Source organism: Hirundo rustica, chromosome 5 (genome assembly GCF_015227805.2).
Source record: "Hirundo rustica isolate bHirRus1 chromosome 5, bHirRus1.pri.v3, whole genome shotgun sequence".
NCBI lineage: Eukaryota > Metazoa > Chordata > Aves > Passeriformes > Hirundinidae > Hirundo > Hirundo rustica.
In genome coordinates, this window is record NC_053454.1 from 14,289,524 (window position 1) to 14,311,457 (window position 21,934).

The 21,934-nt window shown below is 39.4% G+C and overlaps 2 long non-coding RNA genes across 3 annotated transcripts; both read right to left on the reverse strand.

Moving 5' to 3' along the window:
* Positions 1–3,323: 3,323 nt before the first annotated feature.
* LOC120753068 (uncharacterized) lies at positions 3,324–7,566 on the reverse strand. Its single transcript, XR_005700945.1, has 3 exons — positions 7,301–7,566; positions 6,596–6,808; positions 3,324–6,024 (listed from the first exon to the last, which is right to left on the reverse strand). It is a non-coding gene; the product is annotated as an uncharacterized LOC120753068 (long non-coding RNA).
* Positions 7,567–11,134: 3,568 nt separating this feature from the next.
* LOC120753548 (uncharacterized) lies at positions 11,135–20,827 on the reverse strand. Of its 2 annotated transcripts, none has more exons than XR_005701144.2 (4): positions 20,530–20,827; positions 17,892–17,997; positions 15,940–16,066; positions 11,135–11,511 (listed from the first exon to the last, which is right to left on the reverse strand). It is a non-coding gene; the product is annotated as an uncharacterized LOC120753548 (long non-coding RNA). The 2 variants fall into 2 exon arrangements; XR_005701145.2 differs by lacking the exon at positions 11,135–11,511 and adding an exon at positions 14,612–14,996.
* Positions 20,828–21,934: the final 1,107 nt, after the last annotated feature.

Below are 21,934 nucleotides of genomic sequence, written 5' to 3' on the forward strand. Positions count from 1 at the left end.
TCCTTTGGTACTCATCCTCACAGCACTCCTGAGTGCTACACAAACAGTAAATAGTATATTTTCATAATACCACAGTGAGGGTGTTTTCATAATACCCCAGTGTGATTAAATGGGGAGGAGGGCTGGAATTATCCTCTGTGTTTCACAGGTGCATAGACAAGCCAGAGAAATACAGAGGAGACATTACAGTCCAAAGAATCAAAAAATTTTAACGTGCTCTTGACAATTTGAGTCCTGACTTTTGAACATTCTTAATATAATTCCAGTTGAGTCAACCTGGATCCATCAGTGCTTAGAGATGGATGAGACCTTCTAAGCCATAGACTGGTTCCTTCCTATCACAGGCAGCTTTTTAATAATCTTATCAAATTGGACTGAATAGGAATTTGGTTCTTGAATTCCTATTAAAAAGCTGAGAACTCACTCCTCTGATAGTTAGAAACCCTTTTCTAATTTTCAGCCCAAATTTATTCATAGCCAGATTGCACTCATTTGTTCTTAGGCCAACATTGTCCTTCACCTTAAATAGTTCCTCTCCCTCTCTGGCATTTGCCTCTGCTGATAGATTTAGAGTGAGCAATCACATCTTTTTCTCTCCTCGTCTTGAGGAGCTAAATGAGCTACACTCCTAAGCTGTCTCTCTCAAATTAAGCTGCCAGGTCCCCTGTTCATGCAAGGAAGTGCTTTCCATACCTGCTTCAGCTTGCACTTATCTGCTCTGGGCATGGCTGACCAGGCTTGTAGGCAGCACCAGGCCTGCCTGTATTCACCCAGAGGGCCAAGAGGAAAAAGGGTAACTGCTGGTAACCAAATGGGTTAAAAGTATTTCTCTACCTGCCTTCAAACTGGTGTGTCTCAGAATCAACATGGGATTTCCACAGCTACAGCACATCTGTAGCACCCCAGCAACAGAAGTCTACCAGCACATCCGAATTGTACTCCTTTTCACTTTCCAACAGAAAGCCTCAGCACTGGTTGAAAAAATGTATGCATTTTGTACCACTGAATTTCATCTTGCTGCTCTCCTCCCAGTGCTCTGGATCATCACTGCATACCTCTGCTCCAGTATCCCAATCCCAGCCTGGATGGTGATGCTCCCACAAAACGTCAGTGTCTGACTGCACTGGAAGACTAGTGAAGGTATGCAGGTACGCACAGATGTATACAAAGTTGCTTTTTGAATGTGTCTGCTCCTGAGATGAATTTTTAAAAACTCATCAGAAAAACAAATGAACAAACAAAAACCCAAACAAACAAAAACCAGAGCAACTATTAGTAGAAAACCACACAGGTCTGCCATGGAAACTCACAGCATTAGACACCTTGATTTGATACCTTTTGAAAAATTCCTGTACTCAGTGGCTGTCAAATGCTGGTCACCTATTTGACATGAAATAAATTATATTTTGATTTCTGAGAAGATTACACTCTATTAAATGTAAGACTGCTTCAGTTATGACATATATGCACCTTTTGGGGATTCATGTGTTTTTCTTTAAGGTGTGAATTGATGTATGCAGGGCCATTAGTAGTCTTTTTTTTTTTTTTTTCAGTCAAACATCTATCTTAGAATCACATACTAAAATACCTGGTAAATAATGACCAGACAAATTGAACACAACTGGAGAAACATAATACACATTTGACAGCAAAAGAGAATGTCTGGGCAAGAAATCCAAGGAGAATAAAAGCAAGGTAGTCAGCATGTGACACCATGACTTAGCTGAAATAAATCACTTCCAGTTGCATAGACTGCTTATTTTTCTGGCTAAAAATTCTGCATATTTCAAGCAGAATACAGCAAGGAGGAGGATGCTCCCTACCCTCCAGACCACAACCCAAACCAGGGGGAGTGGCCACAGCAGGTGATGGTGGAACTCACTGAGCAGCTGATAACAGAAGACCGGCAACCGTGAGACCGTGTCAGACTTTGTGTCACCATCATCTCCACAGATAATAGCCCTGGACAAGCTGAGGGGACCCAGAGGCATATACTGTCAGATTTAGGCCATTTTATGGATGCTCTTGGGTGTACATTGCCTGCAAAATGCTCCAGAGACTGGTGTAGGCAAGAAAATATTTCCAAGCCAACAAATTATGATGATTTCAGGATAACTTAGATAACCTCCAAGGTGTCGGAGGGATCAGATTTGAGCTGGAATGATCCAACATGGCAGTGAATAAACACTATGAGGCTCTGACCTCAGGAGGGCTCAGCCCAGATACAGAGAAAAAGTTGCAAAATACCCTTTGGAGTGTTATAACCTAAATTCACGGAGGCATAAAACAGGAAGAGGTAATACATGAAGATTCCTGTGAAAAGTGTGCATTGTCATGTGTGATTGGGAAAAGAGAGAAGACTTTCTAGCATGTAGGAGAAGAGAAGCAACAGCCATAAGAGAGGTTTGGGCAGAGCAGAGGGCAGGTACAAGCATGTAGGCATTGGTGAGAGAAGAGGCACAGGAAGGAGCAATGTTCCTGCAGGTACTGCAGGTAGGAGGAGGCAAGATATGCACTGGAGCAGGGTACTGGAGAGGGGGGACCCTCTGCTTAAGGCTCCTGCACTGCTCCCTGAGAGTAGCCCAGTCTTCATTACCCAATACAGTTAATTTTAGTGCCTCTGTAAACACAAACCAAGTAGATCCAAAGAGCTCCTATAAAGCAGACAGTTTACCTGCACAAAGGCTCGCACCAGCTTCACTAGACTGGGCTTTCTAAACTGCTGCTGCTGGGCAGACAAGGTCTGGGGAGGTAAGGAGGGAAAACATTTGGTCCTGTGTTACTTCATTGTGTCTTATAGAAGTGTATTTATCCTCTTCCCAGTGAATAACACCTATTTTGGGGGCAGAAAAAACCCCAACTGTCTGACAAAGCCACACTTTGTATGCCCCTTATTCTCCTTGAGAAGTATCTTCAGCTGTGAATACGTACATATACTCTAATGACAGTCAGCTGTCACGTCTGTAAACATACATTTACCTCCCATTAAGGGTTATTTGGCCCTTTTTCTGACCTTTCACCAGCTTTCCATACCCTGGCCATGTGGCACAGATGGTATAATCCTGTCAGGCTAAGGCAGGTGACAGTGCTGCTCAGTGTTTAGTAATCAGTGACTGTAATTAGCCAGACTGGACGCAGGCTCAGATAATAGGGCAGTCAAACAGCTGCCAGTCATGGGGCTTTTCCTGTGGACTGCAGGGGATGGAAGAGAGGATGATATAAAGAGGCCATGCATTTTTTTCCAATACACTTTATACAGAACCAGTGATAATGTTATATATGGTGTTTTTCATGGAAAAAAAAAAAAAAAAAAAATCCTTCCAGAGGGACCAATAAAGTGTGTTTCATATCATGAGGAGCCTTAGGTTGGCTTTTAAATCTGATGGAGGTGTCTGGAGAGCGTTTAGCAGCACCAGGGCTTTTTCGTATTTGGAGACTGTCTTGTCACATTTTCTTTACACAGATTTGTTCACACACACACCAAATGTGGATGGATGAAGCGCTCCAATTTCTTGATCCTTAAAGCAACTCCTTTAACACAGGAAAGTGCTGTCACCAAGCTACTACTTGTTTGCATTCACAGATCAGGATTTAGACAAATAAAATGAAACTTGATTGTAGTGAAAATAACAGAAAAATTCATTAAAGAGATATTATTAAAATATGGAGGGTATTGAAACTTTTTACTGGTTTTAGTTCTTTTTAGCGATCTGAGACTGTCCCCATTTCTGATCTTGTGTTACACTACACATTTAGATGATGCATAGGCTGCACATGCAGTATTTAAGAGAAGCAAGCAGTGTGCTGAACCAACCATATTTTCATGTGAGAGATGATTCATTGTCTCCTGGATGGTAGAATATTCTCTGTCCTAAGCAGATGCTCATGCTTACAGTCTGTGAGGGTGAAAGAGGTTTTATTACCAAAGAGGCAACCAGTCATCCCTCGCAGAGGAAAGACTAGCATTCATCGCCTCGGAGGGTTTTGGTTTTTTTCCTGACTTCAATATTTCTTTCCTATTTTTAAACACATGCCTATTATTGCAAAGACACTAATAATGAAAAATATTTAATTTTAAAAAGTGCACACTTCACAATTAATCAACTTCTCCTCATCCCTTATTGCATGTATTCCAACGGCTTTTCTCCCTTTTCCCCTCCAAAACTGCGCTATTTATCTATAAGGAACAGATACCTTAATCTTTTTGGGGAAAAGCAGAGAATAATTTCAATTTCCATGCATTTATGAGAAGACATTCTTAAATAGGCCAGTGAAAGAGATATTGCATCTATAAATAAATTATTCCGAGGCGGGCGGCGGGATGGGGTTACACACGGCCATTGTGCGGGGAGGCCGCCGAGCCCGACCCGGGAGTGCAGCTGTTGTCTTTGTGCCGGGCACTCTGCCTCTGCCATTGTTCCCCGATTGCAGCAGGCACGTCGGGGGCGCGGGGAGGGCAGCGCGGGTGAAAGGATGGCTGTGCATCGATAACGCCTGGCACTATGGCACAGGGCGATGACAGGCCCCTCAGCTGCGGCGCTCTCGGGGCGCGGGGCTCTGGAGCGTGTGCGTGTCCCCCGCCTCCCCTCCCTGAATCAGCAATTTCAGGAGACGTGAATGCGTTCACCTCCTGCGTGTGCCAGCTGGATCTTACCCAGACACACGCGCGGGACTGTGTCAACAGATGGTGCAAAAGGGGACAAAAAGGACGGTATTTCCAAACTGAATATGTAATATCAAACAGGTGTGGAGGTAAGGAGATGGTAATGAACGGGCTGCAGGAAGGGTGTCTGTGCTGCTCGCAGCAGAGAGCTGGGGAGGGAGCTCATTGCTCTTACCGTGCTTTACTCAACAGGAAGAGAAAACGGCCATGAACTCTCTGCCACTGCCATCGTCCCCACTAACACCTCAGCTGCTGCATGGCCTGGCCGCAGGGAGATGGCAGAGAGGTTTCTGCTGCCCTTTCATGCCCTGCATCATCTTGTTTCCAGCAGCACCTCTGAAAGCCCTACACAAAGGTGCTTGGCCTGTCAGCATCCTAAAAGCTGTTCTCACCCACTTGTCTAGCTGGGGCAGAGGCAGGCCAGGAGGACAGGACACCAATAGCAGAGGTGTTCCCAGCTCCTGTTACCAGCCTGCCTGGTGCAAAAGGGAGAAATACCCCGGAATAGAAAAGCCCAGATCAATTGGGCTAATCTAGGATGCTGCTGTCAACACAGATGCACTGGGGACATCTCAGCTGCATCAGCATGAAAGGCATCTATACCACAGGAGGAATTAATTGTGTGGCCTGTACCTTGCAACAACACTGTGATTGATTCCCATTTCCTTCTGAGGATGTCCTGACACCTAGGATAGCTGCCACTCACTGCACCTTTATGGCTGCATAGCTCACCTGGTGTCATGAGCCTGGATGTGGGGAAGGTTACACCTGCCCTGAACCCTTCAGGAGAAGCCTGCCAGGCACACAGAATGCAACTGGCTTATTCACCCCCAAAAGATGACAAAGCAGCTGTGCTTGACACCAGCCATGGAGTCTCTTACTGCCAAATTACCTGTCCATTTGAATCCCAAGATGTGTGAGAGAAAACACAGTATGGCTTTTTTCTCACCACTGTATTGTGAACTGGGGTGCACAACAGTTCACTTTTGCTTTGTAGATTTTCCCCTTCCTAAAATGCAGAGAAAATCCTCCTATTTCTCAGCAGATGCTATCTGGTCACTCTGAGCTCCTCCTCAACTGCTGAAAATAAATATTCATCTTAAAGCTACTTAATTTTTATATCCCTGTCTGTTTTTTCATTTATTTCCAATTATGCGGGTCCCACTATCTGTCAGGAATAGGATCACTTGTCTGTCTCACTGCTAAAACTGCTAACAGAGACCAGGAGCAAGGGATTTCTGACGTGAAAGCCATGGCCACCCACAACAAGCAGGGGTAGAAAATAAGATGCCTGTTACTGTGGGAACGGGACAGAGTCACTCGATGCTGCTTTGATACTTCAGTTGCTGTCAGAGAGGTACCTAGAACAACAAAATCAGAAAACAAGTTTACAAAGTAGCCATACATAAACCTGTATATTCCAACATTATTTCTTTTGCTTATCCTGAAGTTATAGTGCATTGTATACAAATTCACCTTACTGCTATTCGAGTATTTTACTTGCAACCTGGTACACATCTGTCATATGTAGATGAGCTTCCTGCTCTCATCCCTTCCAAATTGTTCTCCCCAGAACTGTGTTCAGCCAAAACTGAGCATTGCTATTTCCCCACCCTCTGTGATCTGTCAGCTGCATTCAACCCAATTAGCTTTCTTGTTCATTATGCAACCCTGCCCTCATTTACCTGACTTGGTCATTTCCTCTTTCCTCTTCCCTAAGTCAGTCAGTGGGAGGATTTCCTGATTCCTCCTCCAGTTTTCCACAGAGGTACCTGCAGGTCCTAGCCATGGCCCCACTCTTTTTCCAGATTCACAACACCAGCCTCCACCACAGGCACCTATATTTCAATCAGATTTCTCCCAAGTGACTCTTACTTAACCTCTCTCTGTAATTCAGTAAATTAATATCATTTAAGTTACTGGAGAACTCACCTTAATCTTTTTTCTTTCTTCTGACATGGCTCCAAAAGATGTAAAAAGATACTAATATACACAGACTGACACCCAGTACACTGATCAATACTGTATCAGTCTTAACTTGTGTTCTCTCACACATCCCTCTCTTGTCTGACACATGAAGGTCTCTGTTTGCACATCACAGCTGGGGCCTCTGTCCCCCATTGTCTTAATTATGGACTCAATGTGCTGAAGATATATAAATCATGGAAATTTAATCAGGCTTATTGCATCCTTCATCTGGCAGCACAGACTGAAATGAAAGCTGTGGTGAAATAAAGGCTATTCCAAATTAGAGGGAATGCTACATTATGCTCTTGAGAATTTTCCCAAGATATAGTATGACTGGGGACCCTCTTCCCCCCCCCCCCCCCCAAGAGATGCAAGCCCCAACTCATGCTAAGTCATTTAAAAAAAAAGTTACAGTCAACATATAAGATACAGGACCCAGGCTGACAAGCTGCCAGTAGTTTGTTTCCACAGAAGATGGGAAGGGAGGAAGGCACATAAGATGGTCCCAGGGATGCTCACAATGTGTTTCAGAGGTAAAAAAACATGCCAGGGTGAGAACATGGAGCAGGAGAGCACTGGCAGTGCATGGAGAAAGTGGGCTTGGTTTCTGTCCTGCCCCACTCCCTAAGTCCCGTCCTTTACAGGCTGCTGGGATTCCTGGCTCCTTACCATGGTGCTGCTTTTCACATCCTCTGCTCACCCGCTCCTTGCTGGTGGCCCAAAAAAGGTAGTAGTGGAGTCTCTCTGCACTCAGTTCCACCCCAATGAAAGACCAAGCATGAAAGAGCAAAGTGCCACCTGCACAGCCAGATCTACCAGTCAGGGCACAGTAAATGCTACCACCGGAGTAAGTATTTAGGCAGACATGTGGGACAACTTGTTAAGTCATTTCCATTTGCTTAATCAGATCCTGTAATAGGCGTTAAATTGTAACATCTCCTTACACTGATGAGAACCTGACTTACCCGCACGCTATTCCCAAGTAAGAAACTGAGACTGGTAAAGTGAATCCACTCAGCATGAGGTACAACTATAGGAAAACCAAACACATATCCAAACTGAGATAGGAAAAAAAATCTCATCTTGATAGGAGAATTTGGGGGAAGTGTGATACACATTTGTCGTCCAAGGGGCATGACACACTGAAGTTTTTCATCACTGTGCACTGCCAGAGCCTGCATGATTAGCACCTATTGAAATCAATTAGTTTAATCACAGTTTAATATCCTCCAGGTCTGGATGGTTTTGTAAGACGAGCCCCAAAACCTTGCCTCTACTGGGAAAATTACCCATTACTGACATTGGCTACACCCTAACAGATGCAGATGAATAAGTAAACACATTAAGCTGCTGAGGTAGACTAGGACAAACAGCATTCGGCACTGCTTAGTAACCACTCGGTGTTACTCATCTGCCAATGTGTTGACTGCTGTTTTACTTGTTATGTCCTGATTGACACTTAGAGCCAAGCAGTGTTGAGTCTTTGTTCCTTTGGTGAGCAAGGTATGAAGCCTGAGTATCTGTGGTTTTCAAAATAGCATTTAAAAACAAAGAGGAAAGATTTATTATAATACAGTAGAGTATAAAATTGATGCTGGAATATTGTTTTAACTTCAAAACGCTCCTATGAGCATTGCTGTATGGGATGGAATATAACACAGACTCTTGCCAGTATTAATAAGTAAGGATGAAAGCAGATATTGTGCAAAAATTGGGGGGATAAAAAAAAGCAGAATTAAGTACTAAATCAGACCAGCAGAACTGTCAAATGTGTTAGACTATATTCACAGGCACTCATGTGTGACATGCAGGCACAAAACATAAACATTTGTTTAGTTTGAGTAATTTTGCTTTTTAGAGTAAAAGGCTTTTTTTTTTTTTTTTTTTTTTTTTTTTTTTTTTTTTTTTTTTTTTTTGAGGAGGAGGAGGAGGAGGAGGAGGGCTTTTATCTACAGTCTGGAATTTTAAAAGTCTTATATCCTGCAAGGACTGTTTGAAGCAGTTCCAGAAGAACTGCTTTTCATTAGCAAGTGCTGACTCAATGATCTGTAGAAATGTATTGAGTTCATCAAAAAAATTAAAGAAAATTATTTGGTTTTACTTCTAAAAGGTTACATAATTTCAGTTGGACCTCATCACTTAAATCACTATATACTATGTTTCAAATATGTTATCACTTGAAAGTTGAAATAATAAAAGAAAAACAAACTGGTTTGATTTCATTGAAGTCTTTGATAAAGAGTTCTTTTGATGCCTTCATGTAAAGCAATTCCCAAATGTTACTTCTCAGTAAATTTTGAAATTTCAAGGTTTTGTTTAAATTTGAGAAAAGCAAAAATTAACTGAGGAACATAAATGCTGAACTTAGGCAAATCCTGATATAATTGTGTCCAGCAGCCCAAGCGTTTATTCAAGTGAGCAAGTTTTTGTGTAGTTATATGTGATATAAGCTTGAACACATGTGATCGAAGTTTGGACATAAAGTCTAGAGGGCTGCCAGGGCAGAGCAGTTTTCAAGCTGCTCTAATATAAACCAGAATCACAGTTTTTGCTTTTCTGCAGAATAAGAGTCTATACTTACACTTTTTCCTGCTCTTGTCAGTCAGGTAAAAGGACACTAAAAAGACACTAAAAAGGCACTCTGGTTATACCTACATTGATAAATAGCACACTCAGGCACATTAACTGGCCTTGAGGCTCTGCTGTATGGCTGTGTTCCATGCTCTTGGCCTTTCTCACCCACCTAAAGAGGATGGTGTGAGAAACAAGCATCAATCTGCATCAGCCTTATCAGATGGCAAGCAAAAGGTACCATTTGTTTACATTTCATAGCAAGTCACTGCAGCATAGACATTACTCTTTATGCACTCTTTCAAAGCCCATGATTATCAAGTTAGGAGCAGGGAGTTAAAACCACGTGCAGTCACCACAGGCTACAAGAGAGTTTGAAGCCAGCAGTTATCTATTTCAGAGAGGTTTATTCATGTCATTTTCTTGCCCGTGCCTCCAGTCTGTTTTCTGTTCAGCCAGCCTACAGCACTAGTCCTGAGAAGCACAGATTCTTCCTTTCATCCTGCATTCATCCTGAGTTCTTGAGATTTTGTTCGTATCAGGCACTGACATCTGGATACATAAGCTTATCCTACAGACACAAACTCTTTAGATTCAAGAAGTACCATCTGCTCTCACTAAAATTACCTAATCAGGCCAGCTCCTCCACTGACAAATTCTTCTGATGCTGCTACACATTGTAGGAATGGTCCTACTCAGACCAAAGGTCTACCTGGCCCAAGAGCCAGTCTGAGAGTAATCAACAGCAGATGCCTAGAAACACACAGTGTTTGATGAAAACACACAGTGATGGCTTTCCCAGAAGATGTGTTTGGGATCTCCTGTGCTACCACTAATGTCTTTGTGTTTAGTTTTTCACAATGGGATCTTTTCCCATGGATTTTGTGTGCAGATTTTTTGCCTCTGCTAGCTCACAGCACACATAACACACAGCAACAAATTGCACGCCTAAGTATGTACCACATAAGGAAGAACATAAGGTAGCTTTGAACTGCTTACATGCTGGGCTCACAGACACCTAGATCTTGATGGAAAGAGGTAAGGAGCTAGTAGTCTCCATATTATTTTCTTTAAAACTTAGAAGACCTATAAGTCACTCTTCATGTGAAGGCATTTCCATACTTTTCTTGCTTCCTTTCTCTGACTTTTTTCCAGCTCTCCACGACACATTTTTTAAGAAGGGGGGACATGAACTCTGTAGGGATTTATGCAGTTTCTTTTGTTCTCTATTTCTTTTCTAATAATTCCTAACATTCAATTTACATTTTTATTGCTGCTGAGCATTAAATTGGTGGTTTCATAAGAACTATTCATTAAAATTCTGAGATCTCATTCCTAAGTGGTAACGTTTAATTCAGAGCCCATCACTCTACAAGGAGAGTTAAGATTGCTTTTTTTCATGGGTATCACTTATATTTATCTATATTGAATTAGTGATACCAAAATTTACAACACAGTCAAAACTTCAATTTCTGCAATAAAATACCTATTTTCAAAAATATAAAAACTGGCTCTTATTAAGAAGTACTTGTTTGAATCACTGAAGAATTTTCCAATAATGACATCATGACAGTGTAACATAAGAGACATCTATGCATCCTTTTATGCCACTCTGTTTGAACAATATCACTGTCTCAATATTTTAATGAGTCATCATGCTATTTTGGAGCCACAATTCCTTGAGACAAAGAAATAGAAGAAAATCACAACTTTCATTAAAAAAAAGTACATTTCAAGCTATCACGTATATGAAAGTTAAATATGTGATACAGTTGCATGGTCAAGAACAACAGTAAACAGACTAAAAGAACTTTTTTTTTTTTTGATTTTTACATATTTTTAAAACTTATTTCATTCTTTGAGAAGCATAGTTTTTAATTAGATAACAGAATTATGATGGCAAACAAAGGACGCATGTATAGGTACTGTTAATCAAATTTCTTTACGATGGCAATGTGTGATACATTTCTGAACTAGCCTAGATTTAATCCAGTTGGTTTGGAGGTTTTTTTTAAAGAAATCTGGAAATGTTATAAAAATCATCAAGATTACACTAGTTCTTGAGGATGAAAAGATTTAATATATTCAGGAAAACACCAAACAGACCACAACAATTTAATAGCAAGGAATGTGATGGTAAAGATTTGAATGTTGGAGATTCCTATTTAAGACCTGATGGTGATCTTATCTCATTATCCAAATGAGTGTTCTTCCCCACAGGCTCTCAGATAGTGTAGGAAGTATTGCTCACAATCTCTCTTCACCGAGCTGTTCCACAATCAGATACTGAGATCCTGATCTGAAGCACTCTGAGTTAGAAAAACAAAGCATGAGAACTACAAGAGTAAGGGAAAGAACATTTTCTATGTTTCTATATTACAGCATATATCTACCGATAAGGACAATATTTTGTCTCTGTGACTTCTTTGTTGTCTTTTGGATCAGGAATGTAAATACTGTGATTTATAGGGCCTATTAGAAATTAATTATCATTCAAAACACAGAGTTTTAATAATTTTAGGGCAAATTTTAGTCTCATTTAAGTATGCACAACTAGCTAAAACAAAGCCCAAAAAGAATTATTGGCTGTTTTAGAAACTCCTAATTTTCTAAGTTAAGTTCTTTGGAAGTACCAATTTTTTTAAAGAACATTCAAAATAATTAACACTTTAAACTTCTCTTGAGAATAAACAGTTTGTTTTCTATATCCTCATAAGCGGTAAGCATTGTAAGATAATATATATGCACACACCTAGTGTTCAAAAAAATTATTTTTCCATATTTTCCCTGACACAATAAGATATGTTTTTATATCATGACAAAGAAAAGATATTTTGATAATCATTACACAGCATGGCATATAATAAATGTAATTCATCTTATATTTCCATCCAACATTCACATATTACATCATCAGCATTGAATAGGATCTTATCCAGTACAAACACAAGAATTCATGTTTCAGATCTTATTTCTATTAAAAGGCAGATTACCTCTTACCATCCTGTACTCTTTATTTTCATTTTATAAAAGAAGCCCTTATTTAATCTTGCTGTCAGTTTAATTATGAAGTGTGAACTGTCACTGTTCTAGTACATGGTGTGGTCCCTGCTCTGACTGCTTCATGATTTGCACTTTTAATAGCGCATCATGGGAGAGAGTTTGGCATGAAGACCATTAACCCATGGCAAAGCATGCATTCACTCCTTGCTTTGGGACCCAGTGGTCGGTAATAACTGAGCTTGATAGCCAGACAAATTAGTGAAGCAAACACCTCCCATCTTTTTCACAGAGTGAGATCTGCCTTCTGGACACCTGTCTGTCACTTGAAAGAGGAGACACATGGCTTGCTGTATAGGGGTAAGGAATAAGGACAACACTCCTGTCCATATTGTCAGGCTAAAATCTTGTTCTGGTGAGACTCTTCCCAGGGCACAATCTCTCATAACTGCCCCACCCCAAGAGTCTTGTACACTTCTGTTTGAAAACCAACGTGTAGAGATACATTAAATGACTTCTGCAACTACCTTGTTTGCCAGAGATGTCTTTAGCAAGTCAACCTGAAACCTGCTGCTGTAATATTTTCACCAACTGTTTTGGTGCTAGGAGTTTACTTAGATTGGTTAAGTGGGTAAATGTGAGAAACTTCTTGACTTTCATTTGCTTCAGTGACCTTATTTGTTCTTAGATGGCTCCTGGTCCACGCAGCTGATCACTGCCTCTGTGGTGGGCTCATAAAATTCCATCAACACTCCAGCACATATAACATGCATAATCTGTACAGCTCTTCTCTGCTTAGTATGTGCCTCCTGTTCTCCTGTGTCACTTCAGCTATTCTCCAAATTACAATGCAAGAGTACATTTAAACTCATAAAAGGTTCTCAGCTGTTTTCTCTCAGGATGAAAGCTTGTTTTGAGATGAGTTGTTGTTTTGAAATTTCCAGTGCTGAGCAGATGCAATAGCCCCATGGATTTTAGGTTTTGAATTTTCTGACCCTTCCAAGCAAACTAAGCACCAAAAACTGGGAAGCAGGAGAAGCTCAGATGTGTAAAACCTCAAATATTCATTTCCCCTTTGGATTTTGACAGAAGCTTTAGTAATTTTGTATTTTGTCAGAATTGCTTCAGTGTGTATATAGTACAGACACTCAACAGGTAAAATAAACCTCTAACTTTATATTCAAGTTCCAGCTTTGTACTGAAGGTGCAAAAGCATTGCTAGGAAGAAAGCTGGGATATAACGTCTCAGAGATACAGCACCCTGCAGCTCTGTACATATAAAAATTATTCTGCTATAACACCCATATGTGGTAGTAAATATGAACAGCACTGCTAGCTGGTGGGATGGATGGGAAGTGTCAGCACTATTGCCTATTCCTCCCATTTCAAGAATTTCAAGGATTGGCATAGTGGTATATGCCACGTGGCAGAAAGAAAAGGCTATGTTGAAAGTGAATAATCAGTTTCTACATAACAAAAATATGTTCATCTTTAGATTTTGGAGAGGGACTTCACAGAGTCACACAGCTCTGAGGTCTAAGTAATACCAACACTATGCCCTCTAAAAGCTTCTTTCAGAAGATCCTGACTTTACTTGTGGAAATAAATCTGTGTTTCAGTGAAGTGAAAGTTTACTGCATTATTTTTCAACTTGAAATGACCTACCATACGGCTGTTGGAGATTTCATGAGCTAATTCCTTGTGTGGCTGTGGGAAGGTTTTACACAAGGTAGGAAATTACTTGTAAAGTATTTTGACAGAGATTCCAGATTTGTGAGTGTGTCTTAAGCTCTATGTGACATTATCTAGAATAGGCAGAAAAGTAAATTACTTTTTTCTATTATATATGCAAGTGTCTAACTAAGGAATGACAAAAATGATCTTTGCCTTTTGGGATAAAGTAAGAGAATTAATCTTTTGCTTTCCATGAGACAGTATTACAGAGCTGAAGGGCATAGAAGTATTAAATGTGTTAGGCAATAATTGCAAGCTAGAAATCTTGTTGAAGAATATGCATGCATACATGATTTTCTATTTTAAAACTTACCTTGGTGCAAGATACGCCTAACTAGTACAAAGTTATGATATCTTTAAATCTAAACATAATTAATGGATCACTTGGGTTTTATCTATTTGGATTTATGCACAACCCAAATGCAGCAATCTGGTGTTCTCTGCACCTGTTCCATAAAAACACAGTTTTTAGAACAAGGTGCCCACAATTCCTAGTTTCCATATTATATAGCAAATTTTAAGCTAATAAAGTAAACCCACCCCATTTTCAAATGGAGTGCATACCATGGCTCATCTCCTAGGATGCATTATAACAGAAAATAATCAAACTTTGTCCTGGCAATTATCTAACTCATATTATTTTGGGGTTGGTAAAGGACGTTTAAGCTTCAAAACTGTGGCACATTTCACATCAAAAACCTGTAGTTGAACATACTTTATATAGAGAGGGAAAAGCAGTTTCTGTAATCAGCTGCTGGCAAGGCAGGGCAATAGAGATCAAACTAGTTAGTGCCAAAACATAGAGCCATTTTCTACTGAACAGCAGCAGGGTAGGAGGCGGCCTTGTGAGAAGCAGTCAGGCCAGAAGCAATCCTGCTACAAGCACCACAGAGCCCCAACCTTGCCCTCGTTGTTCAAACATACCAGTCGTGATTGGGGTGCAGAGGGAAGAAGGGCTGCATCTGTGCATGGAAATCACTGCAGCATCTGTTTCTTTCCCTGGTTTTGATCCCATTTGCAGTTTGATAAGAGAACTGCCATGTTGCAATCTCATAGTATTCTATATGTATCAATCAAAAGGGAAAAAAAACTGTCAAAAATGAATTCTGAAAAAAAAGGCCACATAGAAGCAGCTGAATGTCACGTGTGTATTTTTAAAGCCTTTGTTTTGAGTTTACAAGTTTGGTCTTATTAAAACAAAACTCTCTCTTACTTTTTTCCAGTCAGTGCAATTTCTAGATGAGATGACACATAAGCAAACAAAAAGTCTATGCTGGAGTCATTGGCCAGCTCAGTCTGTGCTCCAGGAGCATTCCTGCATTCCTCAGAGCTAGGAAGCTCTTGCACAGCAACATCTATGGATGAGGCTCTCTCCTGACTCTGGCAGTACCCAAGGCTCCCTGCCAGGCCAATAAACTGACTGTGATTATTCATGTCAGCTCTCTCCTTGACCCAGCTACCAGACATACCCTGGGCAAGAGACCTTGCATCCCTTCAGCAAGTTCAGCATGCCAGGGGCACTCCTGATCACCTTGTCTGCACGAACAGCCATCATAAGCAAACCCTTTGGTTTCTGGATTGCTAGTCCAGCTCCCTACAGAATGATGAATGTTTCAAGTCTTGCTCTGTGTGTCATTTCATGGCTGAAGACCAAGACTGATAAATTTCCAGAGAGACCACCATGGTCAACAATCACACATGAAGCCTTCACAATGAAATTAAAACTGACTGTGGGGTGAACAGTTTTAGGGCTTCCCTGAGAACCATTCCTGAAGATCTAATAAAAATTAGGAAAGTGCTTAACCCCCTTTTATCTCCAATGCAAAGCCTATTTCTTCACTCACACACACATTTGCATATCACACTATATGTCATTATAGGAAACAAATCAGCAAAACAATCCCACATTATTCTAATATGCACATTTCTTTCTCTGTTGAGTGGATAATTAAAAAAAAAAAAAAAAAAAAAAGACAGATGGTAAGTCATGCTTTGTTTATTACCTTCATGATAAGGTTTTCAGATGCTGTGGTGGTAAACTTATTTTGAATAGCAAGCATTTACTAGATCCTATTATTCTACAATTTCTGTGGGAGATTTCTTGTCACCTTGGAAATTATATGTTTGTTTCTAGAAAGAAAAATTAGCTTTATTCAGAGGTCTAAGTAATTTGGATATATGGCAAGCAGCATCTAAAACAAGAGTCTAATATCAACATCCCCAAAAGTAGATTTTATGACTGTTAAATATACATGTTGCAAAAGATTAGATTTACTGGTTTGCTTATATTGTGTTAGTCATTTATAACATTTGGTGACTGAACAACATAAACTTATTTTATGATTCTTTCATCCTTTTTCAAAAGGATTGCAGGCTCCTAGTAAGGCAAATTCAACACAAGGGTTTCTGGGATACAGGCACTGCACATACAAAGGTAGTATTTCTGATGGATAGCATTCTTTAAAGGTCTTTTCATGATCCATTAATTTATGAATTACACAGCAGAATAGGCATTTTCAAGGGCTTAATTTCAGTTTTATGTTGATCTTCTTCCCTTTAAGCTTTTATCCAAAAAGTAAGTAGGACTAAAAATAACATGTTCCCTTAGACTGACTCTGACAGGTCTTATCATAGAATTAACTGTTTTTTTCTTTACTTATCAAAAGGTGGGCAGTTGGGCCCATCCTGATCTATAAATAGGAACACACACAAAAAAAATCAAAATAGAAAAGAATAGTTCTAAGGCTTGCTTCATTCACAGCACAGTTACAAAAAGCAACGTAATTTCCATGGAATAAAATTTAGAGTAAGGAATGAAGCATACAATTTAATGCTGCACAAAGATTAAGATTAAAAAGACAACTTGATAAAACTTTTTTACAGTTTTGGAAAATTAACTTCTTGGGAGCCAGATTTTTAGGAAAGCAGCCCATCTCCACCTTGCCAAACCTAATCCAATCCAGGTAAATCAGAAGTAAGCTACTACAGACATATTATTTAAAGGTCAATGAGAAATCAGTCTCAAGGTCCACCTTACTTGAAAAGAACATTTGTGCTTTTACACATGGCTCAAAAATGATACCAAAAAAGAGACTGATGAGCATAATTATGGAAGTATTCTTACTCCCTAAGTGCAGTTCTCCTCAAGGACTGAAGTACAGGTAAATTTCATAAGCCATCATAAATCAACTTTATGGATAATAGCTCAGTGTTTGGAACTGTTATTTCTCTTTTTTCTCCTCTCTTTTTCTTACAGCACCAAAAATACCAAACAAACAAAACAAAACAAACAAACAAAACAACAACAACAACCTAAACCAACAGCCCTCAAAAATGAGAGCGAGAATCTGTTAGCAAGCTAAAGAAGGTGGTGATAAAATTATGAACTCAGTAGTTTTTGACACAAGAAGCAACTGTAAGCACTGCTGTTAAACAGAATTTGGCTGGGTGCTTGTAGTACAGTATTTCAAGCAATCCAGATTAGCTGCAATTAAGAGATCTGTTTTTTACTGACAGGGTGTGGCAATATGTAAGAAACTCACAGTATCCTGAGAGGGAGTTTCTTAACTTCCTTCTCATTACACTCAATGGTTTCTGTTTCACAATGAAAAAGTGTGAAAAAATGCTGACAATATTTACATTCAAATTTTTCTTGCAAATAATTATGGTCTTTAGTGTCAGCTAAGATGAAACTAATGTAAACTTTAATATGACCACAATCTTTTTTTAATTCTGAAAGAGCAGAACTCTCTTTTTCTTCCACACATTACCCTACAGGCATTACCAGACAATGTGTAGTTACATCTTGGTTTCTTCAAGTTCCCACAACATTTTCAGGGATTACATTTGATGGTAATATTCCTGCCATAAGCGTAATTGTAATCAAGAGATGAGATATCCATTGAGCCATTAATTTAAGTATAGTAATTATTTTATCTTTTTTAGTAAAACTTACAAAACAAAAAGCATGGTTTTGTTAAGAATGAAACCCAAACGTAGCTGTTTGTTCCATACTGTTGTGGTTTGGCTCTCCAAAGGCGTTTCTTTATGTGTCAGCAAATCTGTGACAGGTTGAAAAAACAGAAAAGAAGATTCATTATGAAGGTAAAATTGTCTGAAGTCCAAAAGATCATGTAATTTTCTTGAAACAAGCATAAACATGAAATTCTACGGATAAATGGGAGAAAGCTGCCTAAACACACCTGTAAATATTTCAAATGGAAATAATGGATTCTAAGCTACCTCTGAAAATACCCAGTTATCAGTATACAAGTGAACTAAATGCAATCACTACAGGTTTTATTTTATCAGCATACAAGACAGATTAATTTCTTATATACGTTTGCAGCTCCCATTCACTAATTTAAAATTGATCTACTTAAGTTATTTCAAAATTCTAATTTGTAGTTCACTTACAAGATCAACTTACTACTGCTTAATAATGCCTTAGTATTCAGCTGAGCATAGTAATAGATTGTGTGTTCATTCTTAAGACTACAAGCATATATGAGAAAAAAAAATCTTTAAAACCTCTGTGAAATGGAGTTGTTTGATCTAATGATTTCTGCCTTGTGTTGGCAATGGGCTACTGGACTGCACACAAATTCGTCTCCACTGACATGTGGTAACCCATTAAGCCACTGTAACTCAATTTCATGTCTGACTACGTAGAGAGAATTGAAATGATAGAGTTTGAGCAAAGCTTCATGTTGTCAAGGTGACTACAGTCTTCCTAAGGTAATAGATACTTTTCCAAAATGGAGAACAGATTGAGCATTTCCCTGCTTAAAGGCTTTATACACACATAAATGTTAAACTGCCCATTTTAACAATACTAAGGTAGTTAAAATGGTACATCTGGTATCGTGTATTGCAGTAATGCAGATATGAACACAGCCATTCTGGCATAGTTACTTCTATACAGATGAAAAACTACTGCATTATTAGGGATCTTCAGCCCTGTGTAATTATATCCAACTTTACAAGCTGAAGCAGTACTCAAATAGTTGGACCAGCAGAGAAAAACACTCCTATCTGTAAATTATGCAAGATCATTTTTAGATCCCTCTGTGATAATTTCAAGGTAGCATGTAATCTAGTTTTCTCAGCCATAGCCTGATACACTTAGAAGTCTCTTTGTGTGTAAAGCAAGTACAGATGAGAAGCTGTTTCATTTACAGATAGCAGGCAGACTGTGCTGTTACAAATGCAGAAAAAACATGTGGAAGGTAACAGAGAAAAGTCAGCTAATAGGCTTTGTCTGAACTCCAAAATACACAAATGAGTCACCTCCATGGAGCACACTATGACGACACGAACTAACTCTACAAGAAAACGCTGACCTAGTGTGGGAAACAAGAGTTGCCTCATATTTGATTGCTGAAATTCTCGTTGTTTCAAGAATTGCACATTGACAGCTTAAAATTTTGCCTGCATTAGAAGACCCAGCATGTTTTTGTTGCTCTAAAACTAAGTCCAAATTTATTTTGAATAAAAAATTAAAATAGTCCACAATTTGCTGAAAATATGGGGAAAAGCACATTTACACTGCTGCTCTTTTCTTCCAGAATAATAGCTAGTGTTTGTATGGTTTGAGGGCATGCATCTGTTTGAAGGCTGAATACTGGCACATTGCTGACATAATATGTAGGACTTTTAAAGCAGTGCAGTAGCATATCACCTGTCATTGGCTAGTGCCACTGCTAATGGCTTTTGAAATAACCCAATGCAATAGACATTGAGGCCATCAATATTTTTCCCATTACCACAATGTAGAGACCATTTGGATAATGATCACTGCCCCAGAAGAGCAATGACAGATTTCGGTGCCATCATACTTTGTTCAGAAGCATTGCGTGCGCTGTACATCATTTGTGCCTCTGAATGGCAGCAGGATAAGGATTACCAGCCCTCTGTTCACACAGCAACCACTGGCAAGCACTGTGGTCAAAGGACCGTGCCTTTTCCAGCTGCTAAGTCTTCCTCTTCTCTACATGGAGCAGAGATGAAGTTCAGATGGAGGAAGCAACAGAAAACCCACTAGGTGCTTTGGGGAAAAGAGAAGAAGCAGCTGGGGTTTAAGTCAAGCAAAGAGAAAGGGGTAGGATGGTCACTGCCAGCTGTAGATTGCATTCAGGTCAACACTAAGCTGCATGCAATGCTTCTTTTAAAACCACTTCCCATTTCCCTTCCAGGGCATCTACTACTTCATGATGTCTTATATAAGTGTGGGAAAACTAGGAGAGAGAACTTGGTTGTACCTACAGATTTAAAGATTTTCTGGCAGTCTAACAGTGAATAGGTGGCAGAAACAGCATCAGGGTGATGATAAGCAAAGGCCAACATAGATTAACTTTATTCTCTTAAGACATCTGAAGTTAAGATTGGAGTTTGAAGACGTAGGAGCACCTCTGGACATCATTAGGAACTCTGCAAAGTTCTTCCCATCAGGAAGGAACCACCCAAGAGTAGTCAAGGCCCATAACAGACTAAAACAGTTTCATTCAATTCACACTCAGGAACTGTTGTTCCACAGGATTTTATACTTTAAATTTCAAATAGGATACAACATGGGAGCTGGACTTAAAACTTACCTTTGTAACTTCTGTCAAACAGTGGAAAAAAGAGAGAGCTGGGAGAAGCTGACTGTTCTTCTAGTCTGGGTGGATCATTTAAGGTGATAATTTAGTCTCTGTGATATCTAAATCATGGCCTATTTATTTTAAATTCCAATAAAGGGCTAAGAGTGCTAATTACAGTGGCAGGGATAGTGATGTGGCTATTCACACACAAAGAACTTGGCAGAGACCAAACTCCACTTTCACATAGGTCAGCAAGAAAAAAAGAGTGCGCTGCACTTTGTCACATCTCATTTGGATTGCCCTCAAAATGCTGAGCTAGAGGCAAAAGATACCACAGTTCATTTTCAATTCCACATCTAATCCTCTCACCTTTAATTTATTTTAAAAGTTTAATCATAAGTTCATAAAGCTCAGATATCCATTTTATAATTTAAAAAAAATTAAGCACCTGCAGGTAAGGTTTTCAGGAACTTATGGTTGGCCGAAGCTTCATTATAAATAGGGTCTCTCACAGTTCACCTTTCTGCAAATGCTACTGTGATAAAATGTAACTTTCATTCCCTCCCTGTTGCTTCAGGGATGTTTCATTTACAGAAAATAAATAAATGACTCCTATCGCAAAGAAACCATGCTCCACTCAGGGTCAGTGAAAAGCTGCACCTCGCTCTGGAGTTTCTGGCAGCACAGTAAATAACTTTTCTGCAGAAATTGTCACTAACTGCTAGAAACCTTAGTAGGAATAGTAAAAGTATTTGAGATAGTCTTAGGATAAAAATAATGTAATATTTGCAAACAGAGAAATCTTACTAAATTTGGGAGTTTCAATTTACTGTTAGTTGATTAAAATGATGATATTACTAGTTCTTTAAAGACGTCAGCCAGCTTTGGAATGCCAGTTGCTGTAGTGTTCTTGAATTTCCAGAAGTCAAATGTTTTGACAAGTCCTCTCTCTAAAGGCTCTTAAAGAAACAAAATTATCAGAAGGATGAAAATTCTTTAGTAGATAAATGATGTGTTGGAGCATAGTAATAAATTGTTTTCACCATGGGAGAGAAGTGATCAGACATCTGCACTAGAACTTGCTCTCTTCAATATATTCATAGATGATCTGGAAAAGGGAATTAATAATGAGATGGTAAAGTTTGCTGATGATACAAATTACTCAAAACAGCCAATATCTCAAAAGGAGTCATTATACTGAACAATGAGCGATTCAGCAACAAAAAATGTAGACGTTATTTAATATTGATACAGGCAAAGTAATACACATGGGGGAAAGCCTAACTGTACATACACAGGGACAAATAGCAAACAAACAAATAATTTAGTATCACTTCAGCAAGAATCTTAGACTCCTTGTTGAGAATTCTCTGAAAACATCTGTCCAGTGCTCAGCGGCAGACAGAAAATATAAATT